At 37.7% G+C, this 19,790-nt stretch overlaps 1 protein-coding gene across 3 annotated transcripts in view; it reads right to left on the bottom strand.

Moving 5' to 3' along the window:
• ldlrad4a (low density lipoprotein receptor class A domain containing 4a) overlaps positions 1–15,023 on the bottom strand; it is a 97,353-nt gene extending 82,330 nt beyond the window's left edge. For 2 of the 3 annotated variants that reach the window (XM_079878281.1, XM_079878284.1), the window contains exon 1: positions 14,860–15,023. The gene's annotated coding sequence lies outside the window, so the exon portion shown is untranslated. Of the gene's footprint in view, positions 1–14,173; positions 14,281–14,859 lie in introns of all 3 variants that reach the window. The other variant, XM_079878282.1, reaches the window with a different exon arrangement.
• Positions 15,024–19,790: the final 4,767 nt, after the last annotated feature.

The following is a 19,790-nucleotide window of genomic DNA, read 5'->3' as shown; positions in this document are numbered from 1 at the left end:
TCTAAAGGACAGGTTTAAAAAAAAAAACTGCGTCTGGTTCAGCCAGACAAGACGATCTTATATATCTGCAGCAGAAACTTTCACAGATCATTGGTTGACGTTATTGGCTGGAGAAGTGCAGACCTGGGCTTCATTTCGTCCTTTCTAATTGACCTTCTATTCTTGCTGATGGGGTTATTTTATCCGTTTCTGTCTTAAAGGAATAGTCCCTCCAAATATAACAATTCTGGTTACAAGCCCTATTTATTTATTTATTTATTTATCCATTAATATATTTATATATTTATTTTATGTGGAACACGAGGAGATGTTTTGTGGTTGTTTTATTATTGTTGTAGTTTTTCTCCCCCTTTTTGGAGTTTAACAGCCCAAATATATCTTCATGTATGGAAAATAACAATTTTGTGTACCAATAAAAAAAGAACGTAATTCAGGTTTGGAATGACATGGAGGTGAGTAAATGATGACAGAATATTCATGTTTGGGTGAACTACCACTTAAATCCATCTCAGAGATAAATTCAAAACAATAGCAGGTGAGATGTACTAAAATAATAGTCTAGACAGAAAATGACAGAATGCGTGTTTGTCTGGTGCATGAAGACATGAGGTGTCTGTGACCATCCTATGGCCCCCTCATGTGTCAGCTGAGAGCCCGTCTTTAGGGGCAGCGAGAAGACAAGAGAGAGCAAGAGAGAGTGCATGGAAAGGGCACAAGCACATTATCGTCTCGTTTGGTACCGAGGGTGCCAGACTATAATGAATAAAGGAGGCGATATTAAAAAAAGAAAGAAAAAGAGGTGTGAGGATGCCAAGCGCTTGGAGAGACACAAAGGGACACGATAAACTCTGATAAAGTCAAAGAATGTTGGGAATGGAATACTAGTATGTGCTTTCTTCATACTGCACTCTATATACTGTGTGCTACCTACTATTTTAAAACAGTGTGTGAAACAGAATGCAGTATGCTGCAATAAACTTTTCAAGAATTTAAAGTTTAATAGAAAATTTGTATGTCTTAACTCATGGCAGTTCTATCAAATAATGGATCAAAAAGAAAACAAATATGATATTGCTTTTGGTTCATTGGTCACACTGGAAATAGAAGGTTGAGCGCATTGTCCAGTATCCAGTGCGCCCTAGATGTATACTGCAGAGTATTTTGCCAAATGTACTCTAGAAGGTTATCCGGTTTTCTATACTATGCACACAATACATGCTGCATGCTCCAAAACTAGTTTGAGCAATATGTTCAACTATGTTCAGAATACTAGCATATTGCTTACTGTATTATACTGTACTCTGTTATTACTCTAATATTTAAAACTAGCATGTGAAATAGTATGCAATATCCAATGATACTGTATGTTTCAAACATGCTACTTGCTGCCACATCTCTATAGTTAATACTTAATTTTACATTTTTAAAGAAATTGTGTCCATCGTTTGACAGCCTTCAGATTCATTCTTCAAACTGGAATAGAAGGTCACATTGTGCTTTGTACAAGATTGCATTGTAGGATACAGTATTCCAGTGTGTTTTGGTTGAATAGTGAACATTTTGATAAATGTAGCAGCATGTAACCCAGGTATTTAGTGCATACTGAATTTAAATAAAAAAATAACAAAATGTGCATACTGTGCTCAATACATATAGCAAATATAAGTATTTAAGGTCATATTAAAAAATAAAATACTTATTTTACAAATTGACAAGAAATATGTTAAAAAAAAAGTCTAACGTTTAACAATCCAATTAATACATTACTCATTTTGACAAATATAATTCAAGTATTCTATGCATACTACAAACTGAAAATGTGCATACTGCGCATAATAAACATACTGCACATGTATAGTGTGTAATTATTGAAGGTCATAATAAAAATAAATAACTAATTTAATAAAATAATAAATATTACTTCCAATTTATTCATCAAACTGAAATTGAAGGTCATATTGTGCATTGTGGGATACAGTATTCCACGTGGTGTGCTTCGCCTGAATACTCAACATTCTGATAAATATAGCATTTAATCCAGGTATTCTGTGCATACTGAAAAAAATTTATACTACGCACAGTATACATACTGCAAATATAACGTTCTGAATATACCAAAGGTATACAGGATATATGGGCATGTTACATGCATGCCAAGTCATGGCAAATCACAGCTGGTCATAACGTATTACACATAAATATTCACATATTTAAATGATCATACTTAATCTACATTTAAAGGTACAGTAATATCCTTTGGGCGTGTACAGTGCACGTGATGCAAATTGTCACCAGAATAGTACACGCATGCCGCTCGACTTTCACAGGTTGCACTAAAGAGAAGAAAATAAAGAGACGGAAGAACAACAATAAAATACCAAAGACTGCAACAACAACAACAACAACAGACGCCAACATTGACAAGCGCTTGTGAGAGGGAGTTATGAGATAGGCAGAACTTTTCTTTAAAAGAGTACAGACATTTTACCGGTCATAACTTCTTGAGAAAGATAGCGAGGACTTTGGACAAATATGAACATTTCTAGAGCGCAAGGCCGCAAGCGTCGACTGTCTGCATCCGTGCACGCAAACAAATGGAGGATACTTTGAAAGGCTACGTGTTCGACTGTACACATACGCTAGAGTAAAAAACACGAAGTACACTTTGGGCTTTAGTACCACAGCACTCCATAGGGGACTGGGGAAAAACACACTGGCAGGTCCCTATGGTGTGTGCGCGTTCATGGAGGTGTGGACAGCAAAAAGGCCCTGACATTAATGCCGGAGTGGGGGGGGGGGGGGGGGGTCCAAACACTCTGTTGGTAACACTCTCTCTCAGCAATGCTGGAAGTGTCAGCTTCCACCCAATCAATGGTTCTTACGGTAGCACTAACAGCGTCTAGACGACAGGGTCATTGACTGCTCTTCAGAACTGTGTGTGTGGGTGTGTGTTTGTCTCAGTACAGAGGTCGCACGCAGGGCACGCACTCTCTAGCAGGACAGACAAGGCATTACATTGACCGTGTATGTGGGGGGAGATTGCTATCTCGTCTCCACATACCTCGACACACACACAATCTGTTGGCAGACTAAACATTTGACTTCAAAGGCCATGTGGTGAATTAAAGCATGTCTGTTCTGTCTGCGCGTCTTCTGATGTATGAGTACACTAGAAAAACGAAACTAAATTCTAAACGTGTGTCCTAAAAGGCCCAAGTTTAGACACAAAGATGGGTGGGCCTGACATTACAAAGTCACATCTGACATTACTTTACAAAAGTTCACCAACACATACTTCATTGCTTGGTTCAAGTATTGTAAGAGCAATTTCAGTTCCTAAAATGCCTGTTGAACATACTTAACGTGCACTCTTGCGTTACTGTGATGTTACAAACCTCAGTGCTCAAGGGAGTAATAGTTAACTTCAAATGTCTGTCGTTAAACCTATTCAGGTAGCTATAAACATAAAACATTCTTGTTTCAGAAAGATTATCTAACAGCCTGACACAACTAAGCATAAATTGCATATTACACAAACATTTGGGGTAAATAGGAAGAGTTGAGAGTATATTTATGATTTTAGGTGAATCACAACATTACAAATTTTGATTTAAAGCAAAAAAGTATTTAAAAAAAATAAACAAAAATACTGTGTAGTTAAAGGGATAGTTCACCCAAAAATTAAACAAAAAAAATGATATTTTGAAGAATGTTGGTAATCAGACAGTTGACGGTAAACATTGACTTCCATAGGGAAAAAAATACTATGGAATTCAATGGGTGCCGTCAACTGTCTGATTGCCTTCAAAGTATCTTCTTTTGTGTTCAAAAGAAGAAATAAACTCATAAAGGTTTGGAACAACTTGAGGGTGAGTAAGTAATGACATTTGCTTGTGAATTTAGTAATGACAGTGAATTTTTGGGTGAACTATCCCTTTAATACTTAATGGCTTTAATGCTAATAAGTAAAATAACTATAATCTCATGGAGCATATACAGTACATGTATATAAATACATATAAATTATATTACAAATATACATACACACACACACGAGTAGGGTTTTTTTTCACAATATCGATATACAGTATATTATCAAGTAGGCCTATACTGTAGGTGACTTCCTAAAAATAATTCTCAATACTTATTTCAATACCACAGCAAAAACTATACTATTCTAAATAATGTTAAGACTAACTAATCTTCACTGTATTAATTAAAGTTACAAATTAATTAAAAAAAAAGTTTTAACAATGCAGGCTGATGACTTCTACAGAAGTATTTATCATTGATTAATAATTAACAACCTCATATAGCATCACAGTAGGTTTGTCCTAACGGTTTATAAGTAATCATTAAAAAAAAAATCTATAATATTGTTATATTTTATACAGGACAGCCTTAGAAATGTTTGACCTCCTGAGCAGTGTACTCAATAATGAACTAGGGAACAGACTGAGACACACCCTGGGTAGGCAGCCCACCAGGTAGTGAAAGAGAGCTCTAGTGAGGACTATCAAAACATGGGCTTATGACATGGATCATGACATCATAAAATCCATCCATCCTTCAATGGACCTCTCTCATCACTTCATTCGTATAGGGGAAGAAAAAAAAAGGACAGCATGTACTGTCCTACATCCCATCAGGTTAAGCAAACGTCATACAACTTCTCTTAAAAGCATAGAATACAAAACAGATTGTTTTATTTATTTATTTAGTCAAAAAGCCCCATCTGCTTATACATGGTGAGTTTTGACATTTAAAACTCTGCCGTTTTTTTTAGCTAAAGTGTTTTTAAGATTCGCCTGTTCTGTCTCTCCGTTCCTGAATGCATCTGATTGTATTCACAATGTTCCGGAGCATGCAGCCTCTTTCTAAAGACGCCCTGTGTTAACAGATGACGAGAGACACAAGCCACAGCTGTACGTGCAGTACAATCTAAAGAATGAGGGCTTGTACAGTGCTGTTCTGTTCCGTTCCGTTCGCAGACACACACACACACACACACAGATCTCAACTGAAACCATGCCAACTGCAGACAGAGTCTGCCACAGCACCAACGAACATTTATAGCACAGTTTTCACACAGGAAAGGTGAGGTTTGTGTGTATGTGCAAGAGAGAGAGACACAGGGAGCATTAATGTGTGTTAGCATTTACGCATTGCTATTTAAAGATTTCGCAACAATTTTCACCCAAACGCCTCTATAAGAAGTCAGAGCACATGGTTTAGAGGTCACCCCTAATAACACTCAAATAAGGCAGAAGAAGAAAGTGTCTAATTTGCTGCAAACGCAAGATCAGCGCAAGTCTGCCTAGCAGCCTTGTGTGGTTCAAACTAACTAACGCCACCACATTGGCTCAACATATAAGTCGGTCCTCTGAGAAGGCGCACCAGAGGGGTATGGCCTGGGTCATAGGCTTTGCCCCGGGAGGGGATTAAAAAAAACACTATGCAGGCCTGAAGCGTCTCCATCTGGACTTTCTATCAGAAATCATGTCCCACAGGCGCTAACTTGGGGCACGTCCATGCAATATGTTCCGCAAGAGCTAGCCAGATCTTAGCAGCACTGGCAGAAGACAGACAACGCTACGAAAAGACAAAGGCTTAATTTGTGGTATGAGACACAAAGATGGTCTGTACAGAGGGGTATAGCTAGAAATACTGAAAGCATGTAGAGCTATGCTGTGCTTCAAATACAAGATTAATTTTTATGGGTGAATCATAAATCAAAATTTGACCCCATTTACACTACTTTTTTGAAAGAAGTCTCTTATGATTATCAATGCTGCAATTATTTGATCAAAAATACAGTAAAAACTAGCCTGGCAAGCCAGACCTACATCAAGATGTTAGGTCTTGCAACTCTCCATAGACACGGCTCAATCCGAGGGGCGGGATAAACGGCTGTCTTTCAAATTCCCTCTGCACGCAATAGGAGCGCTTCAACCAACCAGAGCGTTTTCCCAACAGCGGAGCTAATGTTAGTTGATAGATTCAACTTTTGAATCTGGCCGGCAAAACTACGAACACATCTTCCTTTTTTAAGAATGACTTAAGTGCCGTTCTTTGCTCTTTTCTCAAAGAAAAACTTAACTCCAAGTCCTCCAGAGTCGCGGCCAAAGCCGATTCGAAAGACTGTTCTCCAGCAGCAGCCGCCATTCTTTGTTTTCAAGTAGCAGGGAACCGTCGCAAATCTGTCGTCATTATGTTAAGCCCGCCCCGGCTACTCTATACACGATGTGATTGGCCTGACCCAATTTAGGTTTTTACAGCTCCGAAAGTCAATGGAGAGTTGATAGACTACCCTGGCTGCAAAATGCTGCCGCTAGGGTGCGTCTAGATTTCTAGGCTAAGTAAAAACAGTATTTTTGTGAAATATTATCACAATTTAAAAGAAACCGTTTTCTATTTGAATACATTTTAAAGTGCCCGTATTATGGTTTTTCGAATATTCCCTTTCATGCAGTGTGTAATATAGGCCTAGCTGTTTGTGAATGTAAACGTTCTGCAAAGTTGTAAAGTCAAAAGTGCATGATAAATAAAGTTATTGTCTCTCAAAAGAAATAATCGACTCTGAGCCGCCTAAACGAGTCGTCTGTAATTCGTTACGGTTCTAGAAAATACATTTGTAAAACGCACACCTATGTTTTACATTGTCCGAACAACTCGACCCACCCTCAAACACGTAGTTTTACTGATGACTGCTTCTCAAATCTTGGAGTTCAACTCGGGATTCACAAAATGCTTGCTCTTGGGTCAGTACCCAGTTTATTTGGACCAGCTTGCTCCTCAGAATCACAACCTGAAAGTATGAATAATTATTGATGTATATATTTTCTACCGGGTGTTCAAAATACATCGTTTTGTGTTTTATATTGTGTTAGTTTCTAGCTAACTCACATTATTACTGTCTTACTTGAAATACTTATGCTAATCAGTCACTATTACCTAAAACTGTGTCTATTAATGCAGATTGTCTGTCATTATTACTACTTTGAGTAAAGATAAAGGATGGAGCAAGATTTGTTTTGCAAACTTTAATGTTACATCAGTCATTCACGTTAGTGCTTGGCTAACGAATTGCCTGTTATTGATAAGTTAATACAGTTCCCACATCTGCCCTGCAATAAATTAGAATTATTTTAGGTGGACTAACCTTTTAATATAGGACCTACATGGTGAACAGTACTTCCAGAGCAGGGCTCCCTGGAGTGAATTTTGCAATTACTGCTGATAAGTACAAAACTCTGATTAGCATGGAAGAGATACCTTTTATCACATGTTCCTTCATCACTTCTTAATAGAACAGGGCTTCTCAACTCTAGCCCTCAAGGTCCACTCTCATGCAGAGTTCAGCTCCAACCTCAATCAAACTCACCTGCCTGTAACATTCAAGTAATCCTGAAGACCTTGATTAGCTTGTTCTGGTGTGTTTGATTAGGGTCAGAGCTAAACTCTGCAGGAAATAGGATCCTGAGAGCCAGAGTTGAGAACCCATAGGACCATAGACTGTAAAAAAAGATGGACAGCACGTCTCCACTTCCTTTCACTGTAGAAAAATGAAGCCAAAAAATCCAAGTAATGGTCATTGCTGATTACGTCATTCAGAGCCTGAGGTGGAGCCGCGGCATCAAGGACCTGCACATACTCCCACTCACGCAGACTCAATCACAAGCACAGTTGTCAATCATGACATTATGCCCTGTTTTTATAGCATCAAATATCTAACTAAAACCATACTTTTTGAAAAAACGATTAACATCTACATACCGTAATGAGAACTAGCCTACCTAAAATGTCAGAAACCATCTTTGGAAAAAAATTATTTGAACACATTTGGCACACTTGGCTAGGACAAGGAAGCGATAGCCCTGTCCCAAATGGCACCCTAAGCACTCGCGGTCTTCCTACAAGTCTGCACTTTTGTGATATAATGCCACTTTTACTGTCAGGAAGAAGTCTGCAGCAGAGATCGCATCAGTGCGGGCTCGGCAAAAGTGCGCATCGAGGGCGCATATCGACCGCAAAGGGGGCGCTTGCGAGCACCCTTCTGAAACCTAAAATGACAAATGGGAGACCCTACAGTCTCATGGATTTAACAGACACACATACGCGGCAGCCATTGTAAGTCCACAAGACCGAAAGTGCATATTAAGTTTGCCATTTATGACAGGGCCGGTGTGATATTCATCACAAAGGAAATGAAACAACGGCCAATCACACCAAGTAATCAAAGACGATTTTGCGAGAAATCCTTTATGATCCCCGAAATTTTACTTAAACAGAAAAATCTTACAGTGTGCACTAGGGCTGGACGATTAATTGAATTTTCTTTTCTATTTCAATTTTGGCTTCTAATAGTTGTGAAAATTATTATTGTGCAGCATTCTGTTTTGCAATGATGCTCTCATTTTGTGTTGTATTATAAATCCAGTGCAAACCTTTCCTTTACAGCTTGTCCCACCCTAAAAGCACAAACTTCATGTCCTGACTGTTTACTTGTCTTCAATAGTTGTTCAAGGACTTTTTACTCACATTAGTTTGCCTAGTAATTTTTGCTGTGATATCTAAATGATGAAATTTGAAATTGAAATTTGAAATTTCACCAGCATCTAAAATGTTGGTATCATTAAAACCATTAAAAAAGGTTGGTTGATCAAAGGGTAGAAGAATAGTCTGACTCAGAAGTGTGTGTCGTGCACTACACTGTGAGACCTTTCCCCTTCAGGCCAACCGAGTTTGGCTGAACACAAGGCATGGCGCGAGTGCTGTCCCGAGAGCAGTTTGACCGCACGGTCGGAGAGGGACGTCACGCATTCCCCGCCTGTGTCAGGAAGCTTTCCTGCTATGCTGTAGGAATGCAGGCTTCTATCGGCTTTCTCTCCTCGAGCCAGGAAGAGAAGAGGGGGAGGGAGGCCGTGCGAGAGAGGGAGAGAGAGACGTGGGCAGGCTACAGGCGAGGAGCAGTCTGCCTCACCACTTATGGGCATGTTAGGTGGCAGCAGCACAAATGACCATACATGAGTCTGAAGCTGGTGGAAGGAGCCGATCACGATGACTGTTGATGTCACAATGCAGTTTTGTGGCATCTGTTGCCAGGTTTGGCCATCAAGCAGTCAGAGTTAAAGTACAAGTCTCATCTCATTCCATGAACTGTAATCAGGATCCCTGACCCCAATCTTTGTCATAGCCATAGCCATGTCTCAGGTCAGCTGATGAATGCTGCACCACCACAGCTGGCTGAATGATGGCTGCATGGATCAGCAAAGTCATCTAGACTCATCACACCACAGCGATCAAATTACAGGCCTAGTCTGGCTCACTTGCTCACCAGACGAGACAGGGTTGGGAATGTTTTTATTCTATTTGTTTGTGTGGGGGATCGAACTAATGTACATGCAATTTTTTAGCTGATGAAAGATGCAATGTAAAGCCCAGTCTTAAGGCTTGTTTACAAATGACAAATATTCTGTGCAAAAAATTGTGTGCAACAAACATTTGAATTTGAATGAATAGTTGTTAATGTGTACAGATTTTTAACTTTTTTTTTTTTTTTTTTTTTTTTTTAATCGCACAGCAAAGAACTCTAGTCAACCAAAAATATTTGCCTCTTGTATACTGCTGTATTTCTGCTTTTGCATAAGCACCACCTACTGTCAGAACATTTGCATTGCTGTGAACAGGCCTTTAGGCTTTGGTCGCTGGAGCGTTGGAGCTTTTAAAGAGATTAATTTAAGCACACAGAATGTCTCAGAGTGGGTTTTAGCATGCTAGCATGGAGTGATGCTAGTGGCACAGACATTACACACTTTACCTTTAAAGTTCTTCCGTACAAAAAAATTAATAAATTGTACTCCCTAGTCAACCATACACTTGTTGGATGACTAGCTGACAATCCTGACCCATCCCTAATAAATAATGGCTAATATTAACCACATTTGCATGAGCAATGAAAATGAAAATGTTCTTAAAATTAACATCTTTCAGTTGCTTTTTTCTTTTTTTTTTTTTTTTTTGCAAGACTTTGTAACTTTAAGTTACAATTTATTTAATGCTAATGGTTTGAGCTTAGAGGCTGAAAAGTTCGCAAAGGGGTCAGTGGCATAAAGACACTATTTTTTATGTGCTACATGCTACACTAATTGCATAGTATTAGAATGTGAATTGTGACATCCGAAATTTCCAGGTCCTCTCCACTGGGGAACTGAAGAGTGGCAATGGGACGTTTACGAATTTAATAATTCTGGTTTAAGAGCCATTCAGCTGGAAGGCATCAGAGACACGGCTGAGAACAGACTACACTTCAATGGACACAAGAGAAAGCAGGAGGGCGTTCTCGGATTTAATCTCCATGAATAAATATGTTGGCAAGCAAAGGCTAGATATGCATCAACACTCTCTCAACATATAATATTTCATTCTGATCTTTCACTCGCTCTGCATTTTGGATGTGTGATTGACATTGGGCCATTTTTGTTTTGTTTACTGGCTCCCAAAGTAAAATCTACAATAAGTATATCAAAGAATAATATTATAACCGCAGTAAACTGTGCTGCTGGTCCAAATCCGTTCAGTCAAAAGTCTTGAATTATTTTTCAAAAAATATTAAGATTAAAAACGAAAGACCTTGGCATTCTTTCCAGTGCTGTGCATCCTCACAGGCTTGAGTCAGGCCTTGAATAAAGACTTTCGAAATCAAGCTCTGTCCCAAACACTCCCTCTTCCTGCCCAATGAATTATTCCTGCAGGAAACTAATCCATCAATAAGCCTTCAAAGCAAAAAGATGCGTTGAACCAGGACTCTGATCAATATTTATGGGGCATACATGAATAAAACTGAGCTTCTTCAAAGGCAGCTAAGAGAAACCTGCAGAAAGACAGAAAAGCCCTTTTTCTCTTCCTCGCCACAGCCGTAGATGCTAAAACCTGGTGAATTTGGAGTCTTAGCCTGAGCTAGAACAGAGAGACTCCCTGGGTGGACTGGGAAGGGTGCCTAAGATGGCTAAAAATAAAGATCGAGAAGGAAGAAGAGGAAAAACAGCAGCCTGTTAGTCCCTAATCAGTCTCCCAAGCTTAGGAACAAGTACATAGATGGCTTGTTGCTAACAGGCTTGTTCCCTAATGCTCCAGCAACACAGGAGTGTAGATTTATGTACCACATCTATTATGATGTAGTGATTGTTGATGGAAAGCATGTGAATGAGTCACAATAAGCACTGCTTGCTGGCTCTGCTCTATACATTACAACCCATGAAATCAAAAGTGAAGCTTTGTGGGTTTTAGTATAAGTCTGGTATATATAGGCATTTAGCATATAGGCCTTCACATATTTACAATACCTACAGCCTTTCCCTTCTATGAAAATTAAACAAATCATCATCATCATGTTTTCACAGGCATATAAAAAAAAATGTATCTGTTGAAATGCTCTCTAAAATGAGAATGCCCCCTCTCTCTGACTAGAAATAGCAAATTATGGGCTGTTCAACAAAGTGAAACACTAGCTTGCTATTTACTGAATACTGTGCCATATTCACTGCATATTGAATACTATTCTTAAAAAATAGCAAGTAAAACAGTAGGCATTAACCTATCGTGAGCATTTCAAACAGTAGTATGCCACACGTAGTTATACAGTTTTTAATTAATTTTGTGTATACATTTTGTAGCTTTTGTTAGTCCAATTAATGGATAAGTCAAAACAAAAGAAATTACAGCTGTAATCACTCATATCACACAAAAAAATAGAAGACCGTTAAATTCACACACATTGCATTTGATAGACATTCAGGCTATTGCCTGAAAACCAAATTTTTCTGTTTCAAATATAAAACACATCAACAGTAGAAAGAAAATTGAATTTGCAAACCATTTCATTGCATCTTCAACATGAAATTAAAGACAAAATCCTGCTACAAATAAACCATCAGCCATATTATATCTGTATCAGTACATAAGCATGAATGGACTGCATAAATACACTGAAGGAGTGAGTCATGCTATCAACATATTTGTGGTAGGATTAAAAAGATTACTGAGTATATTTGCTCCAAACTGGACTGCATTTTTATCAGCTGTTTTTCAGTGGACAATGGCAACAATATAAGGTCACTAGCAAAATACTGTGATGTAAAAACAAACTCATGCAAAAGAGAACAACAAAAACTGCAGCACCCAGCATAAACAGCTGGGCCAACTTCAGACAGGTCAACAGAAAACAAACCTTCAGGGAGGACAACTTTATTTTTCATATCCTCTCAGCACTATCTTTATACCGTCATATCAGTGCAGAAGACTCTCTAGAGCAACATTAGCTGCAGGAAGTGATCCAGGCTTTGCTCATCCACAGGCTCAGATGGAATTTCAGGAATTTATTCCCCAATTTTGAGTGAAAAACTGTAATTAAGCCATGAATATGATCACACTAGACTTTGAGCACGCAAATTTTCACTGGACACTGCAAAGAACGAGAATGACGCCTTTTTAAAAACACAAATTTGACATAAATAATAAAAACACAGACTGTACAAAATTCCAGTGTCCTGCATTTGCATATGTATTAATGGAAGGCAATGGATTGAAAAGTGTAGTGTGAACACCCCCTTTATGTGTTGGTTTCACAAACAAGACTTAGATTAAGCCAGGATTAGGCCTTGGTTCAATTCGGACATTTAAGTAGCTTTTATAAATGTGCCTTAGAAAAAAAAAAAAAACATTACTGGTGTGCACCTTTAGACAAAACAATGGCACTGACATGTTTTAAGATATGTACAAACATGCGTTTTAGTCTGGGACTAGGCTTAAGCCTTGTCTATGAAAACGGGGGAAAATGTTTTAAACTGATTCTTACTTTTAGCAGAGAGCGTTATCCAATTATTCAAAATATTCAATAAATGAATATTTTCTGTTAAAAAATTATTTTTTTGTCATTAATTACTTACCCTCGTGTCATTCTAAACCCCTAATTCCTTCGTTCAACTTCAAACACAAATCAAGATACTTTTGATGTAATCCGAGACCTTTCTGACCAATTTTTGACCAAAGCTTTCCAAATTTTCTGAAGAGACAAGATTGCTTTACATGATGATGAGATTGAATTTAGGCTTTTATAGCTGCGTGTGTTACGCAGCACATTAGAGCTTCCGCAAGAACCAATGAGGTTTGTTCTCGTGAGTAAAGCAGGTTTGGTTGAGCTTCTGTTTATGTTCACTGATCAATGTTTAAATGTGAATAAAAGCCTAAATTCAATCTGTTAATCATATAAAGCGATCAAGTCTCTTCAGAAAATTTGGACTAAACCACTCAATTCATATGGATTAGTTTTAAGATCTCTTTATAAACTTTTTGAAGCGTCAAATTGGTAGTTGCATAGCTGTCAATGGAGGGACAGAAAGCTCTCAGATTTCATCAAAAATACCTTAATTTGTGTTCCAAAGATGAATGAAAGTCTTGCAGGATTGGAATGACATGAGTATGAGCGATTAATGACAATATTTTCAGTTTTGGGTGACCTAACACTTTAATGTTGTTTTTGGGTGGGGTAAAATTAAGTGAACATTTTGTTCACGTACCCCCTCTGTCACCTCACGTACCCAAGTTTAGGAACCACTGCTCTACAGGACTAAACAAGACCAAGAGTTTCCATGATGTACTTTTTGCTGGGTGTTTAACAGAGGTGGAATGAAATGGACATTGAGTGAGACAGAAAGTAGAGGGGTCAGGAGTATCACTTAATTTGGCAGCTTAAAGGGAAAGCACAGGCTCTGTTCCAAAACCTATTGAGCTGTCTTGCTGTCTACTGCCTACAAAGGCAACTGCCTTCTAAGGCAGCATCTGAAATGGAACATCACTTTTTGTACCAGCAGTGTTCCCATGATGCTTTAAAATAGTGCCTACTCAGGCAGCTCTCTAGTTTTCGGAACAAAGCCACATCCGTGTTATGGCGCTGGACTGTGTGCATCACTAGGAACAAATGAGGGAGTCTGGGGCCTGGGGCTCCACATAATGCCACTTTATGTTACTTCAGCCATGCAAAATGACCCCAGGAAAGAGACAGAGGACGTTTTTTCAAGAATTATTGTCTAGCCACATTTTAAGGTACTAGTATGGGCTGAATTATGCATCTTTGTGAGACTGAAAGAGGTTGCAGCCATGGTCTCTGATTCACCTCTCTCTCAGACATGATGAATTATGAGTCTTCAAACTGGCCCCTGAGGATGTTATATACGGGAATAACAGTGTAAGAGCACCATTACATGCCAAAAAGACACAACCCTGCAATAAAAAATAAATAAATAAACATTTTGAAAGCAAAGCTTCAGGATTTATCTTAGTGTGTGTGTCAGTGTTTTTGTCGCATAACATGAAACATTGCATAAAAGCCTTATTGCCCCTCTTACAACAAATCTATAAAAATAATGCAGACAGCATCCTGATATTTCTATTGCATAATACAAACTGACGTTAAACTGTCACAGAGAACTTATATTTCTAAGTGCATACTGTGTTTACCTTCTCAACAGAAACTTTTAATTAGACGAGGATACTAAAGTCCTGACTTTGCAGCAAATAAAAATAAAAACTTGATATTAGACCATAAAGTTTAGAATGGCACAGCCCCGTTATTTACCGCGCATTTAACCTAAGAACACCGCAGTAGCGGAATACTGAACATTTATGCAGCATTAATTAATAAGCGACGGTCCCTTTAAGATCATGAACGCGTCTTTTCCATTGCGACTGTCTGCAACAACTTCAATTGCTTTTTCCTTGCAGAGATGCAGCACATTTACTCCCTCGAACCACTCCGGGCCATCATCAAATAACTCCATATGATAGATAGAAATGGCTTACGTTTGTAAATGTGTCGTCGTGATGGGGACAGAGCCGCAGAGGGAAGTGTCTCTCCTCCAGACGAGGCTGTCAAGAGCGTCTAGACTGACTGTCTCACTCTCATGGCCAAAACTCAGCAGAGCACAAACTCCCGTTGTGTTCCAGTCAGTCCAGCCCTCTGTCTCTCTCTATGAGTAATTTGCAACACACTAGAGCGACATCTGCAGGACAGGAGTACCAATGAGCGCACACGAACGTCATTAACAATGTGTCCTAGGATGGATGGATATGGAATTATTCTTGTGCCAATAATAATGAACGTAGCTTTTCAAGAAACTAATGGAAATAAAAATTGAAACTGAATAAAATATCTTTGAAACTGAAAAAGAATAAATCGCAGGCAAATTTTTTGACTTCGTTTTTAATACACTGCATGTTTTGCTAACTATTTCTCATATTTCAATCGCTGATCTGAACTTACAAATGCGCTTCCAGAGTTTTCATTTGCGCTTCTGAAGTTTTCGTTTGGCTTCTGAAGTTTTCGTTTGGCTTCTGAAGTTTTCGTTTACGCTTCTGGAGTTTTCGTTCGCCGTTCTGACACATTTCTCTCGTGGGGGCGGGGCTAGTGGCAGTGTGTTCTCATTGGCTACTGAGGTTTTGACTGACAGCTTCTTCACCTGGAAGTGAAGACGTCAGTGTTGTGTTTATGTGGATTTAAGCGTCTGTAATCGCAGCTTTCTATTTCATTTTTTTGTTTTTTTTAAATTTTATCTGTATTTACCTGCTGCTAGTACTTTGTCGACAGAAGCTTTTAGAAGCACAAGAGATCTATTCAGTCTATTCAGGTGTAAGTGTACATTAAAGTACTGTATATAATACTTACAATATTGTAGTGTCCAATGTTTTCAGAGAATATTTGTTTATTCCTGATGATTATTCTGCTTGTTAGGCTCTGATTAGGTTGAGCTGTAACAATTTAAAGAGAATATTACTAGCAAACGTGTATGATATATTCAGCCGTCAAGAAAGTTTCACTTCAGGTAATCAAGGTTGGCAACCATGGCCATCACACTACTCATTGTTAGCATGATATACATTTACACCATCAGAATTAATGATCACTTAAATAAGAGGAATTTAAACAATATGAAAATTACAATCGTGGCCTGCTGTCAGATACAGACCTCAAAGGGCATTTCATTACATATGTCATACAAAGAATGTTCTTGATGCCATTTTTTAATTGATAATTGTATTTAGTTATTTCATTTAATTAACACTATCTTCTAACATTTAAAATTGTAAATATATTTTAACAATCATCAACCGTTTCAGTTGTGACTTATACAACCATTTAAATGAATGTAATTGAAAATATGAAATCAAATAAATGTACATTCTTTATTGTCACTAAAGCATATACACAAGTATCAGAGTGAAAGTCTTGGATGCAATTATATTGTAACAGGAAAGACCAGAATCCACAAAACATTAACTGCATACTTTACATGTAATGCACAGTATTCTCATGATATACATTACTATACAAAATGCACAATTACAAATACAGAATACATTTTAAAAATTAATATACATTTTAAATGATGCAATGATTCTTTGAGCAGTTCCTGTTGCAGTACAATAGCAAAGCAGTGACTGGACACAAGCAGTACAAGGATAGTCCACCCAATTCTCTCATCATTTACTGTACTCTCCTTCATGCCATCCCAGATGTATATGACTTTCTTCTTTACATAAACATAGACAAAGAGTTTTAAGGAAATAATCCATCTCTGTGAGTCCATAGAATGCAAGTGGATTGTAACCCATGTACGTAAGACAGTTGGTCGGAAGTGATTTTTAATAGTTAACACAGTTTACATTATAAGTATTTCTTTTATCTAGCCTATTGTTTCACTTCAGAAGGCATTGATTCATCCACTGAGGTCGCATGGATTACTGTCACGGTCACTGTGTGTGGTTTTTAAAGCGTCTTTAGGACTCGCAGAGATGGATTACTTTCCTTACAGTTTTAATTCGTGTTTATCTGTAGAAAGAAAGTAAAATGCATCTGGGACAGCATGAGAGTGAGTAAAATAAGTGAAAATTTTATTTTTGGGTGAACTATCCCCTTAACATTCATATGCTGTTGGTATGCTAATCCAAGATCAGCATAGATTAATAAGAATAAAGTGCAACCTCTTGTGTACTTGTGAACTGTGTTTGTTTTAATCTAGAGGAAATTGAAACATTTGCTAGTTTATAATATTAAAATAAAATACATCAGGTGTCTGAAGATCAAGATCCCAGTCATTCAAAGGTGATGTGTCTGAACAAAGTAAGATTATTATCTGACAGGGACAGTGGATCTCTGGTACTATCACTCCATCCTCTGTGTCAGCATCAGAATTTTGTTTATGGAAAAGTTGCTCCACTCCCTGGAAAATGAGAGAGGAAATGTATTATAATCTAACAATACAAACTGATTTGAACTCTCACAGTAACAAGTTGAAGACTTAAAATATTTATTCCAAACAAATTATATAAATGTTTTAAGAGATTTTACAGTACTAAATATTTACCTCGGAGTCATGCAGCATTTATCATCTGTAATACTGTTGTGTAACCAGTAGATGGCTGTATTGCCCTATATATAAACATATGGCTGTGCATTCCCTAGTTGCTGGATGTTTTCAGTCATAATTACTTGCATGTTTTAAGTTTTTAATTTGGACATATATTTATTATTAAAGACTATTAAAGATTAAACATTTTTCTCAGAAATGTTCATTTGAAGTGCAATTTTTTGCATTATTATTATTATTAGTCAAATATGGACACAGAAAAAGCATTTTGTTACTCATACTAGCTACATATAATAGCTTTATCAGTCATCTTTATCACACAAAACTAATCAGAATAAATATTGCGACCAGGGCGATACTTCAAAATAACTGAGTGTTTACATATTATGAACAGAGACGTTTTCTGTGGTCAAGTCATGTCTCTCCTCTTTCAAAAACTCTGCATCGCAAATTAATCAGCAATTGAGAAATTCAGGTTTAAATAGCTTTATTGGCATGGTAAAAAAAGGCTTTACATTGCCAAAGTTGAATCAGGCAGTGATTGACAGCGCTCTGGTCCAATGGCATCGGTCATTGACTGATTTTTGTACTGTAAGCTACAGTACAGATACTGTACAGTACTCTAGCCTAATGTTGTTCTGGGCTGGCTGGGGGGAAATATGATCTAATCGAAGACTGTAACTGAATGTAGATAAACAAGTCATGTAATGATTGGGCTAACAGGTAAATCAAGACAACACAGCTGTATAATGTTATGGGCTCTCACTGAGCTCTAAAATGCCTCTCCACCTGAAAAAAGCCAGTACTGTATTATAAATAGTATTAGTATAGCCTAGTATTTTAAAAAAATCAGACTTACCACGAGTAGGCTATCCAGTATCCTGATAGCGACGATGACTAATGATAATGATATCATTCGTCTGTACTATTCCCTCTATAAGAAATCATCTCAACAATATAGTGTAGCAGCAAATAAATACAGATATAAACTTAATATCACTAAAATGAAATAGAAAGCAGCAATTACAGACGCTTAAATCCACATATGTAAACACAACACTGACGTCTTCACTTCCAGGAGAAGAAGCTGTCAGTCAAAACCTCAGTAGCCAATGAGAACACACTGGCCTAGCCCCGCCCCCACGAGAGAAATGTGTCAGAACGGCGAACGAAAACTCCAGAAGCGTAAACGAAAACTTCAGAAGCCAAACGAAAACTTCAGAAGCGCAAATGAAAACTTCAGAAGCGCAAATGAAAACTCTGGAAGCGCATTTGTAAGTTCAGATCAGCGATTGAAATATGAGAAATAGTTAGCAAAACATGCAGTGTATTAAAAACGAAGTCAAAAAATTTGCCTGCGATTTATTCTTTTTCAGTTTCAAAGATATTTTATTCAGTTTCAATTTATATTTCCATTAGTTTCTTGAAAAGCTACGTTCATTATTATTGGCACAAGAATAATTCCATAGATGGATGGATAGATAGATAGATAGATCAAATTAATGTTGGTTTAACTTAAAAAAGTAAGTTTCCTGGTTGTCTTAAAATTTTGAGTTTATTGAAATTAAACATTTTAGTTAATACAATGGAGGAGATTGGATTAATGAATAGAAACTCAAAATATTATGTTATCTGAACCACATAAATTATCTAAGTTGATTTGACAAAAGATGAAAAAAATTGATGATAATTTTTAACAGTGTTTATATAGATAGATGATGGATAGATTAGATGGATGGACGGACGGACTAGTGTATAGGCCTATGTGTATAGCAAATGAGGATGAAAAAGAAGGTATTTATTCAGCAACCTGTACAGCAATGTGTGTGAAAACTGAAGGCCAGATCACCACCTGGAGTGAGTTTAACTGCATTAGTCCTCTGAGTCTGTAAGTCTGTCTGGAGGGATGAGACAGCATTAGGAAAGGGAAAGGGAGGTGTTAATTTTGCAGAGGTGTTGTGTCATTTACCCTCTTAAAAACTAATTTACCAAAACATGACTGAACCCCCTGGCAGGGATTTAACAAGTGTGTTTGCCATTACTGTATGGTTGTGTATGAGAGAGTCCTTGCCAACCCAATGCAGACATGGCCACAGGGTTGGCAGGTGTGCAATCAGGCCACAATACTATGTTCTCTTGATTAACACACTCTCAGCAGCCTGAGGGCCAAAGCCCTGACCAGTTACATCTGCCACAGACAGAAGAGGAAAAAAATAAATAAACCCAGAACTACTGTGACCCAAATTGTTAGATCCTGTAGTACTGGATGACAAAAGCAGGGCTTAAAAAACAAAATCACAATCTGATATATAGACACTATTCTATTTGTAACTTCTCTGAAAGAGCAAATTCATATATAAATCTGTT

The sequence above is a fragment of the Squalius cephalus genome (genome assembly GCF_949319135.1).
Source record: "Squalius cephalus genome assembly, chromosome: 8".
NCBI lineage: Eukaryota > Metazoa > Chordata > Actinopteri > Cypriniformes > Leuciscidae > Squalius > Squalius cephalus.
The sequence above is the reverse complement of the archived record's forward strand: the minus strand, read 5'-3'. Positions and strand labels throughout refer to the sequence as shown.